The 12,311-nt window shown below is 45.2% G+C and overlaps 1 pseudogene; it reads right to left on the minus strand.

The window, feature by feature from the left end:
• Positions 1–1,599: 1,599 nt before the first annotated feature.
• Positions 1,600–12,311, minus strand: part of LOC124038193 — a 44,339-nt pseudogene continuing 33,627 nt past the window's right edge.

Raw genomic sequence — 12,311 nt, forward strand, 5'->3', positions numbered from 1 at the left:
TAACTTAGAAAGTGAAAGTTACCCAGTAAAATCCTACTTGAGTCAAAGTCTAAAATGTATTTGGTTTTAAATATACTTAAGTATCAAAAGTAAATGTAATTGCTAAAATATTCAAGTATCAAAAGCAAAAGTATAAAAATGTCAAATTCCTTAAATTAAGCAAACCAGACGGCACCATTTGTTTTTTATTGACGGATAGCCAGGAGCATGCTCCAACACTCAAGACATTTCCAAACCAAGTGTGTTTAGTGAGTCTGCCAGATCAGAGGCAGTAGGGCTGACGAGGGATATTCTCTTGATAAGTGTGTGAATTAGACCATTTTCCTGTCCTGCTAAGCATTCAAAATGTAACGAGTACTTTTGGGTGCAAGGGAAAATGTACGGAGTAAAAAGTACATAATTTTCTTGATAAATGTAGTGAAGTGAAAGTTGTCAAAAATATAAATAGTAAAGTACAGACACCCCCCAAAACTACTTCAGTAAAAATACTTAAAAGTACTTTATACCAATGACATTAGCAAACCCACACGACATACACACTGTCTGCCTTTTGCCCAGTACAGTTGAAATCGGGATTCATCCGTGAAGAGCACACTTTTCCACCGTATCAGTGGCCATCGAAGGTGTGCATTTGCACACTGAAGTCAGTTACAACGCTGAACTGCAGTCAGGTCAAGACCCTGACGAGGACAACATGCACGAAGATGACCTTCCCTGAGATGGTTTCTGACAGTAGAAATTCTTCAGTTGTGCAATCCCAGAGTTTCATCAGCTGTCCGGGTGGCTGGTCTCAGGCGTAATGATCATGCTGTTTAATCAGCTTCTTGATATGCCACACCTGTCAAGTGATTGGATTATCTTGGCAAAGGAGAAATGCTCACTAACAGGAATGTAAACAAACTTGTGCACAACATTGGAAATACACTTTTTGTGCATGAAGCTTTTTCAGCTCATGAAAAACGTGTTCATGTTGCGTTTATATTTTTGTTCTGTGTATGTGTTTTGTAAGGCAATGAACATGATTAACACTCAAACTCAACAGCACTTTGCCAAAATGGAAGTGTGAGCAGTTGATTCGCCAGGGAGTCTTGGAGCATATCACGTCTTGGGTCAAATACCATACCTTTGTTTCGGCAGAGAGGATTACATATTGAGTGACACAATTGCTTCAGGTCATGCCATTTTGAAAAAGTGCTTTAAAAACAATACTTAATACATACTTAGCACAAGGACATGTATTACTTGGTCAGTTTTGTTTTACATTGATTGTGTAGTGCATGACAAATCCACAGCTGGCATGTTAGTGTTTTTACAATAATTACCTAAATACATTGTCCCAACAACCTTTTTTAGTACTCAAAAGGTTGACTGTACAGCAGTGCATCAGGGTTGAACATTGTTGTAAAATGTTATAAAAGGGCATGTGTATCAAAACTTTACATTTGTAAATACTGTACTGCGCTTTTGGTTGATACTTTAAAAATACCATAAATAATTTTATTAAACAAGTAGCTAAACCATTTGTGATTCATTTTGTGTGACAAAGAGAGGTTTCAGCTTTACGCTTGCAGTACCATTCATCGCAGACAGACCAAAACGTAAAGTTAAGTACTTTAATGGAGTGTGTTTGGTGATCAAACTGGAATGTTATTTATACATTAAAACATATAATTGACGCTCAGACCTACCAACACAGCATGATGCTGGAGGATAGTCTGTTCGTTACCTTCAAATAACCTAACAGACTACCTGCCTCTAGAGAGAATACTTCATAGAAACTTCCGATCGACCATCACAAAAAAAGGGTCTCGCGTTAATCTCAATATAATAAAAATATATATTTTATATACACACCAAAACGAGTCATGCATATTACCCTAGTAGCTGAAAACAGTTAACGTTCTGTTCCACTTACCCACAACCTGTGCAGTCAAACCCACCATCCCAAGAGGAAGGTGTAGCACAGTGATTTTGTTAGAGAGTGTACAAAATCATATTGTGGACCACTTGCCACATTAAACATGGACAGTCATCCCTATACTAAGGTTAAGGGAAGGAAACTGTTTCACAAATGTCAACGTAGTTTGGGGAGTAGCATTGTTCTGAGTAGTAGGGAACTCCTACGCCGAGAGGGAGGCAGGGGCGATCTTACGAAGGAGCTTGTTGAGGGCTGTAATCTTCTCCTCTAAGATGAAGTTCTTTTTCTCAGAAGTCTTCTGCCGCTGCTCAGTGACCTGCAGTGCCTTCATCAGCTGAGAGTTCTCCACATACAGGTCCTTCAGCATGATGTCCGACTTGGCATTCTTCGCCAGCTGTGGGAGGGAAAGGGACAATTAAATAGTCAGATTTTCAGGACATGTTTCTCTGACTCTGCTGTTTGTCTCATATGAACGGTAAACTGACCTGCTCCTTCAGCTGGTTGACCTTCTCCTGCAGAATCATGCGCACACTCCTCAGCTTGGTCTCCACCTCCTCCATCCTCTCCTGCATGTCCCCCATCACCTTTTGATATTGCTCCTGAGCACCAACAGAGAGAGAGCATTTAGACCATGTCAACATCATACACATTTCCTGTGGTGCAGTAAAGTACCTGCTGCAGACCCATCTGGGCACTGGCTTGCTGGGCCTGTGTGCGGAGGGTCTCCTCCAGCTGCTGCCCCCTACGCCGCTCCTCTGTCAGCTGGGCCTGGAGGTGTGCCAGCTGCTCCCTAGACCCCAGTCCTGCCTGCTCCCTGAACTGCTGCAGCTGCTGGGCATGCTGGACCTGGGCCAGGGTCAAGGCTGTCTCTGCCCGCAGTGCCTGCACAAAACAAAAATGTGCTTGAGCATCGACTACATTGTAGTCAGATTTGCATCCCAAACTATTCTTGCTCAAACGGATCCCCTCAAACATGCGGATAGACTCAATAGGACATAAGAATGGAGTTTGGACATTTTCATGAAAGGAATTAGCCTAAACTTTCACAAGCCTGAGGTGGAGGATTAGTGCAAACTTGGACCATGGTGTTAGTAACTTAATTTGAGTTTAATTTGGCAAACCTGCTTTCAGTTTAGAGATTTGGTGCCTCAGCAAAAGTAAATTGATAAATGATTTGACCAAAATGTGTGGCGTAATCACCTGGTCCTGTGCCTCCGCCCAAGCAGCCTCCAGTTGTGCCTGTTTGCTCTTCATAGTCAGGCACTCCTGGGTCAGACTCTGTACCTCAAAGTCTTGGCCCTGCAGCTGACACACCTGAAGGAAACAAAGCACAACCGTGAACTTCAACCTACATTTCAGAAAGACTACCAAAGACACTGGTCACCAATGTTCCCTCACATTTTCTGAGGCACTGAGCAACTTTTAGGTATTGTTAGCGGAAACTTGAACGTGGTGAGAATTTGGTGCAACTTCTGGCGTGCATTTATAGTGAACACTGAGTCTGTACCCTTACAGTTTTAGACAATAGCCAATAGGCATAATGTAGGCCTACCAACAAAACAAAAGAGCAAATCCCATAACATTTTCACATAGAAATAAACTTCTATGATAGAGGTCAGTAGCCTAAATGTGGTGTTCAATGCAGCCTATATTGCATGAGACTTTAAAAAAGTACATTACGAAGGACTTGGCATTAATTCATGATTTTTTTACTTGGTCTTCAACACCATGGGCCAAATAGGTGACTGTAAATTGCATTGTGTTATATGACGCAAGAAACCACTTTACAAAATCAAAAGTATTATTATTACTATACAGAGAATTAGACAATGCAGAGGGCTAGCCTCCATATTGGCTTATTGACCCTTTTTATTACGACATACGCTTCTTACCGGACTGGCATTTCAAAGACAGCTTGAAATGTAGCCGACACATTTTGCTCTCTTGTAGGAAGCAGTAACTCCCCATTGCTGACCTATACTCATCTATAACTGGGCTAATAACTCGCTAACTAGCAAAGCATATCAACAAATGGGCACATCTGAACTGAACGTGCATTCACTCGCAGGGGATTGAAAGACAGCTCGTGGGCTACCCCGTAGTGTTCTGCATCTGCCTACAAAAATCAGACTCATTTGCTTTGATTCGTTGCATTAAAAAACGGATATAATGTTGATTCGTCTGCGGAGCCCGGCATTTCTTCTGCACCGCAGTCCTAGAGGAGGTGCGCGGCCGCGCGCAGCTTTGAGGGAACATCACTGGTGATCCAAGATACACCTCCGGTGTTGTTTCCAATCGAGAGCAAGCGAAGCATAATGGGCTGAAAAAGCAAGGAGGTAGAGAGCCAAGCACGAGCCAGCAATATCTCCTTCTGTAGCTTGGTGAGCATGTAATAGTGGGTTCATCCCGGGACCACCCATTTGTATGCACACATGACTGTGTCATTAAGGCTTTGAAAAGCCTAAATGGCATGGTGCGTAAGTGCATTTGCATAGTGTCATTAGGGAAAAGCCTCCTCTGAAGTGTGCAATAACTCAATTTACCCTTGCACTCCTAAACAATCCCATTTTTTTTACTTTTAGAAATGGTCAAGTCTACAAAACTTGGCCCCCTCTCATTAACAGATTCTAGTTTTGGGAGCAGAAATTAATTGAGATCGAATGTTTCATCAATGAGAACATTTGCAGAATGTTGGCCAAGTCCAATCTAACGCCATCTTCTCCCACTGGACTTCCTCTCAATCTCTAGATTTGATGGCGAGAAGAAGTGCTAAACCGATGCTTCAGATTTATACAGCCGGTGAGACATCTGTCTCCTATCTGTGCTACTATGTTAACTTACTGCCCGTCACATCAACTGCCTCAGTGTTATATGTTGTTGAACAATAGCTTCAGGAGCAAGTGACATAGTCCTACCTCGTGGAGCAGCTCCTGGTTTCGAAGGCGCAGGCTCTGGCACTCCTCCTGTAGGGCCATGGTGGCCTCCTCCTCATGATGTTTCTGGGCCAGATGCAGCTGCTCCTTCTCCCTACTCAGCCTGCCCATGCTGGCCTCCAGCTCCTTTACCTGATGATCAGCACACAACAATGAAGTCCGTCAAAGAGCTGTTATATCAATACTCTATATTAAAGAGCAAAAAGTGAGGCGATATTTCTAAGCGTTTTCATCGTCGGGATGTCACCCACCTTGTCCTGGGCCTCCTGCAGCATCCTCTGGTGGTTGGCAACTTCCTGGTCCTGATCAGTCTTCACCTGACCCACAGCCTGGAGTTTGGAACGAAGCAGCTCTGTCTGGGAGTCCACGGAGCGAAGAGAATCCTGGAGCATCTCAACCTGTAAACAAAACATTCATACATAGTCAGAGGAAACCTAGCATTTAGTACTTGGAAGATGACAAGCCTCCCCCAACAGAGATGCTATAGCCAAGTAGATCCTTCTCTCACTTTATGGGTCCTCTCCTCTGCCTCCCTCAGAAGCCTCTCCTTATCCTGCTCCAGCCACTGGTGCTTCAGGGTCAGGCTGGTCAGCGAGGACTCCACCTCTGACAAACGTTGGAGCTAAGAACAAACAAAACATTCAAGAAGCAAGGTTCATTAATCAGACCCGTCAGCTACACGATCAAAATGTGTTTAAAAAAAAATGCTGAACAAGAAATTGGCTTACATTCTTCACAATTTAGACCAAACTTTGTATCAAGACCAGGGATGGTCAACTTTGATAGGAGAAACTCAAACGGAACACATCACGAGGGGCCGCAGTGGCTCGTGGGTTTGCGTACTCACATCTATACAACCCCCCCACCTTCCAACAGGACAACAACCCTAAGCACAAAGCCAAGACAACACAGGAGTGGCTTCGGGACAAGTCTCAATGCTCGAGTGGCTCAGACTAGAGGTCGACAGATTATGATTTTTCAATGCCGGTACCCATTATTGGAGGACCAAAAAAAGCCGATACGGATTAATCTGCCATTTATTTATTTAAACTTAATTTAATACATCAATAAAATCAATTTAGCCTCAAATAAATAATGAAACATGTTCAATTTGGTTTAAATAATGCAAAAACAAAGTGTTGGAGAAAAAAGTAAAAGTGCAATATGTGCCATGTAAGAAAGCTAACGTTTAAGTTCCTTGCTCAGAACATGAGAACATATGAAAGCTGGTGGTTCCTTTTAAAATGAGTCTTCACTATTCTCAGGTAAGAAGTTTTAGGTTGTAGTTATTATAGGACTATTTCTCTATACCATTTGTATTTCATATACCTTTGACTATTGGATGTTCTTATAGGCACCTTAGTATTGCCAGTGTAACAGTATAGCTTCCGTCCCTCTCCTCGCTCCTACCTGGGCTCGAACCAGGAACACGTCGACAACAGCCAACCTCAAAGCAGCGTTACCCATGCAGAGCAAGGGGAACAACCATTCCAAATCTCAGAGCCATTGACGTTTGAAATGACATTAGCGCGCACCCCGCTAACTAGCTAGCCATTTCACATCGGTTACACAAGCCTAATCTTGGGAGTTGATAGGCTTGAAGTCATAAACAGCGCAATGCTTGAAGCACATGAAGAGCTGCTGGCAAAACGCACAAAAGTGCTGTTTGAATGAATGCTTACGAGCCTGCTGGTGCCTACCATCGCTCAGTCAGACTGCTCTATCAAATCATAGACTTAGTTATAACACACAGAAATACGAGCCTTAGGTCATTAATATGGTCGAATCCGGAAACTATCAACTCGAAAACAAGACATTTATTATTTCATGATGTCTTCACTATTATTCTACAACGTAGAAAATAGTACAAATAAAGAAGACTGAGTATATGTGTCCAAACTTTTGACTGGTACTGTGTGTGTGTGTGTGTGTGTGATAAATATATATAATTATTGTTCTGTCCCAAAGGTCACCCATATATACCTTTTCCTTGGTGGTGTTGAGCTCTCTCTCCAGCAGCTCCTTGTCATGCTGCCAGGCTGCCTGCAGTTGGAACCTCTCCCTCTCCTGCTGGGTGGAGGTCTCCTGGAGCTGCCTGGCTGCGGCCGCCCCCTCCTCCTGCTCCTGGGACACCTGCGCCAGCCGCTCTGTCAGCATCTGGACTGCCCCCTGGTCGCCACGGAGACGGGAGCTCAACTCCGCGTTTTCGTTGCTCAGCTGCAGGTTCCGGGCGCTCATGTCCAGGAGCTCCTCACGGTATTTGGCGTTCTGAGCGGGAGGGGAGCGAGGAAGGGCTCATCAGACTGGGTCTTGGGTCATTGAGAATGTTCATGTGTCCATTGATCAAATGTAGGCTATGAAAATCTATAAGGCTGAAAGGGTCAGTTGAACTATGCAGGGTGATTATGGTCAAATGGAAACAAAAATGTTTTGAAAACAAACCTCTTTGCAATGCCTCTCCTGCTCCTCCCTGTTCTTCTCATGTTCCTGCTCCACTTTGTCCAGTTTCTTTCTGATGGAATCAAAGATGGAAAGGAATGATTCAATGCCGTGTAGACAGGATAAAGCTTAAATATGACATTTGTAAGCCCTATCTGAATTGAGCATTTTCTCACAGCAACATTACTGATGGATCAACTTACTTCTTCTGGATAATCTCCACCTCAAGTCTCTGGACATCCTGCTGTAACATGGCCAATCTGTCCTTCAGTGCACTGTTCTCACAGTTGACCTTGTCTAGCTGAGATCTAGCGTTGAAATAGTTGAGATATGAGTTTCTCATCAAATGCATTTTCCTGAGTAATAATTTCGGGGAAGAATTTACAATTTGACGCTAACATTTCAGTTCCAAATAAAACTGGGTGAAATCAATGCACTTCTGTGGTGAAGTAAAATGGACACGGGATTAGACAGGTAAACATTCAAATGATACAAATGTTATTCACACAAATGAAATCTACGAGCATGCACACCTAGGTGAAAACCATTCCGTTAGAGATAGTAAATTGTTAATGCATTCCAGACAGTTTGATGTTGGAGGTTGAAATGAAATGAAATGAAATGGTTGAAGTCAGTTTTTTATTATTATTATTTTTAAATGTACTTTTTACCCCTTTTCTCCCTAATTTTATGGTATTCAATTGGTACGGTGTTGTCCCATTGCTGCAACTCCTGTACGGACTCGGGAGAGGCGAAGGTCGAGAGCCATGCGTCCTCCGAAACACGACCCGCCAAGCCGCACTGCTTCTTGACACACTGCTCCCGGAAGCCAGCCGCACCAATGTGTCGGAGGAAACACTGTTCAGCTGGCAACTTGAAGTCAGCGTGCATGCACCCAGCCGCCACAAGGAGTCGCTAGAGCGTGATGGGACAAGGACATCTCAGCCGGCCAAACCCTCCCCTAACCCGGACGATGCTGGGCCAATTGTGCGCCGCCTCAGGGGTCTCCCAGCCGCAGCCGACTGCGACACAGCCCAGGATCAAACCCGGATCTGTAGTGACGCCTCTAGCACTGCGACACAATGCCTTAGACCACTGCGCCACTCGGGAGGCCCAAGACAGAAGGCTTCTGAAGAGAAAAAGGTGAGGATCTCTTTCAGATGAGAGCTGGTCGGTTGCAATTAGTCATTCAAATCTCAGCATCCATATTTGGGGAATAAAATATTGCAATCAGGCAGGTGAAGGTTAGACGTTCGAAGGTTGGTTTGATTTCTGGTGACCGGCCTGCACGTCACAAACCTGTGTGGACTGGCAGGGTCCATCACCATCTCCAGAGCCATGACCAGCTTCTCCATCTCCACCAGCTGCTCCTTCATCTTGCCTTTCTCCTTCTCAAAGGCCTCCTCCAACCCGTGGACCTCTGCCCGAGAGGACAGCAGCGCCTGCTGGAGCTGGACAATTCTGCCAGCTTTTCCTCTGAGGGAGTGCAGCTCACTCTCCTTGGTCTCCAGCTGGGCGTTCCGCAGCTCCTTTTCCCTATAGTGCTTATTAGACATGGCTTCCGCCATCTCTAACAGACCTGCCATCTGCTTCATATCTGACACAAGGTGGTGTACCTCTGTGGATTTGGCCTCTCGCTAGGCCCTTAGATTAGAAACCAGGTTGAACGTTTCACTAAGTTGGGCTTTCAGCTCTTGGATGTGGTCTCGGAGTTTGGATGATTCCGTTTCCATTTCTACGATCTGGTTGGAGAGTTGGTCTGCCAGGCGGATGTAGTGGACGTTCTCCTGGCTCAAACTGTCAGTCTCTTCCCTCTCCAGGTCCAGGGTGGATTGGACCTGTGTGACCTTGGTTCGTTCCTGCCTCAAGGCTTCCTGTAGATTCTCCTCTGCCCTCTTCCATTGGTCTAACTCCTCAGTGACACAGTCAAGATCTGACTGCAGACGGTCAATGGTTGTCGTGCGTTTTCTCAGCTCCTCCTTCAGCTTTGCTCAGTCAATCTTCAGGGAGACCATCTCAGCAGACTGCCTTGAGCATTGCTCAACTTCGTTTCTCAGAGCCACCCGTGCCTTCTCCAACTCCCCCCTCAGGGTCACCGTGTCTTCCTCTTTGGCCTTCAGTTGAACTTGCTGTTGTATGAAAGCACTGGACAGACGGCTGCAATTCTCTGCCAACATTTCTTTGTCCTGAAGAAGTGTCTCAGATTCAGACCGTAGAATACGCAGCTCCTCGCTTAACTGAGACACCTCACTGAAGAGTGCTCTCTCTCTATCCCTCACCAACCCCAGCTCCTCTACAGCTTGCTGTTCAGAGGTCAGGCGCTCGGTCAAAGTCTCATGAAACGCCAGAGACACAGTGCTTTCCTCTAGCTGGGCACAAACCAAATCCAGTCTGGACTGCAGTTGACTGCACTGACCGCAAGTCTCTTCCAGTTTAGCCTCTGACTGACTGTGCTGTATATGTGACTCAGAGGCCAGATCAGCCTGCTTTTGCAGACTGGCTGTGTGCTCCTTCAGCTGCGGAACCTCCTCCTGATGCTCCTCCTCCAGCCTCTTCCTTTCCACAGCGGCCCGGCTGCAGATCCTGGCGTGCTCCTCACTCACCCTCTCTGTGCTGTGGAGCCTCTCCTGCTCCGGTTCTTGCAGGCACTCACAGCGTAGCTGGTGCATGAGGCTGTGCTGGGCCTGCTGTGTCTTCATCTGAGACACCTGCTGCTCTGCCTCTTTCCTGATTACATAGCACAGACTGTTCACTTAGGCACACACACACAAACTGTACACCATTCCCAGTTCACATACACACCATTGTTTTGTAAGTCCAGTGTATGTGTTATGACTTAAAGGGATGAAGTTGTAGGGACTACGGTTGGCACAAAAAATTACAATTTTTTGAATGAGAAACAGGTAGCCAACCTATACAACAATGTGAACTTGAAATGAATTGAGTTGAATGACAAAATACAGGCCAAGGGAGTAAGATAAGTTGGCTACACCCACCTTACGAGCAGCACTTCCTGGTCCATTCTGAGCTTCAGCTCAGCCTCCAGCTGGTCCTTCTCTGAGGTCAGCCCCTGGACCAGGTTACTGATCTCCCGGGCATAGTTCTGCTCCAGCTCAGCCTGTTCACGCTGGGCCCTTCTCTCCTGGTCAGTGCCCCAGCCTGGCCCTCCCAGGCCCCCGGAGCTGCGCTGTAGCTGGGCCTGCAGCTTCTCCACTTCCTCCCTGAGCTTCTTAACCTGCTCCTCCACCTGGGCCTTCTGCTCCTCCAGATCACTGATCTCCACCTTGAAGTCCCTGAGAGATGTCCTTCCTCTCCACCTCCATGTTCTGCCGCATCAGCTCCAGGCTGCGCTCGTAAAAGTTCACCTTTGAGGTGAGAATGATGAGGGGTCAGAGATATCCCAGAATTTGAAAAATGCACCTCCCATGTACTGACCTTCCTTTTTAATTGCATTATCTTTTTTTTACATCTAGTTTCACTCAAATTACCTACAATTTTGGACCTCTTAATTTCACAAAAAAAAAATAGAAGACTAGAATCAAAACAATACAAAAATGCGTGAGCCTGTCTGTCACAACGCCTCCTCTCTACCTTGGTCTCTAACTCAATCTTCAAGTCCTGCACCTCCTGGCTGTGCCTCTCCTTAAGCTGTCCCATGGCCATCTCAGTCTCAATGCTCACAACAAGACCTGGCAGACTCTCCAGAGAACCCAGGCCTGAGGGAACAGAAACAAAATAACCAAGGTTGTGCGAGTCACACCCAACGGGCTTTTACAGAGAGAAAAAAGATTGACATTTCCAATTCTTACCGGCCACTTGAAGCTTTTTCCTCGCCATGGGAGATGTGCCTCTCTTCATCTCCGGGTCATCTGAAGCACAATGGACATGATTACAGTAAAGAGTAGTTTAGTGACTTAAGCTAAACTGTGTAACTGGAAAGCTACGCAGTGGAGGAATGAGAAGGTGTGTGTATGTGCATTAGTTAACATAGTATACAGTAGGTCTAAATAAATACACAGAACAAAAATATAAAACGCAACATGTAAAGTATTGGTCCCATGTTTCATGAGTTGAAAGAAAGAAATCCAGACATTTTCCATACGCACAAAGCGCACAAATGTGTTTACATCCCAGATAGTGAGCGTTTCTCTTTTGCCAAGATAATCCATCTACTTGACAGGTGTGGCATATCAAGAATCTGATAATGATCATTACACATGTGCACCTTGTGCTGGGGACAAAAGGCCACTTTAAAAATGTGCAGTTGTGTCACCCACAATGCCACAGATGTCAAGTTGAGGGAGTAACCACGCCAGCTCAGGACCTCCAAATCCAGCTCCTTCACCTCGTGTGGGGGGGCCCTCCAAGGACCACCCATGGCTGCACTACCTGCCCAGTCGTGAAATCCATAGATTAGGGCCTAATAAATTTATTTAAATTGACTGGTTTCCTTATATGAACTAATTGAAATTGTTGCATGTTGCGTTTATATTTTTTGTTCAGTACACATTTCAAAGTAAAAACTGAGAAAAACCATATTTAAATATGCTCTTAACACAAATAGATTCTAGAGACAAAAAAAAAAATCAGGTGAAAACAGGGATATACCTGAGTCTGACTCAGTAGTCAGTGATTGTCGGCTGGACCAGGCGTGTGTGTCCCTTTCCTGTCTGGATCTCCTCCCCATCCACTGAGTCTTTAAAAAAATCCACCTCCGAGTTCAACTCGTCATTCCGGTCCCGCAGCGCCTGTGACACACAACCATGTCATTTAGCAGAGTGGTGACACTTCAGACAAACATAAATAACACAGCAGACTTACTATAGAGATAGAGCAGCACCAGTCAACAGTGTCCTCACTAACTGCCACGTGCACATGCTAGTAAAGCCACACAGCAACACTCATTCTGTGAACCCAGAATAACACGCGCTCACCTTCACTTTCTAGGTTCCCAAAAATGTGAGGCATTTGGATAAATCAAGAGGCTTGTCATGATACACTCAAACTCATCTCATCTCAAC

The sequence above is a fragment of the Oncorhynchus gorbuscha genome, linkage group LG06 (genome assembly GCF_021184085.1).
Source record: "Oncorhynchus gorbuscha isolate QuinsamMale2020 ecotype Even-year linkage group LG06, OgorEven_v1.0, whole genome shotgun sequence".
Taxonomy (NCBI): domain Eukaryota; kingdom Metazoa; phylum Chordata; class Actinopteri; order Salmoniformes; family Salmonidae; genus Oncorhynchus; species Oncorhynchus gorbuscha.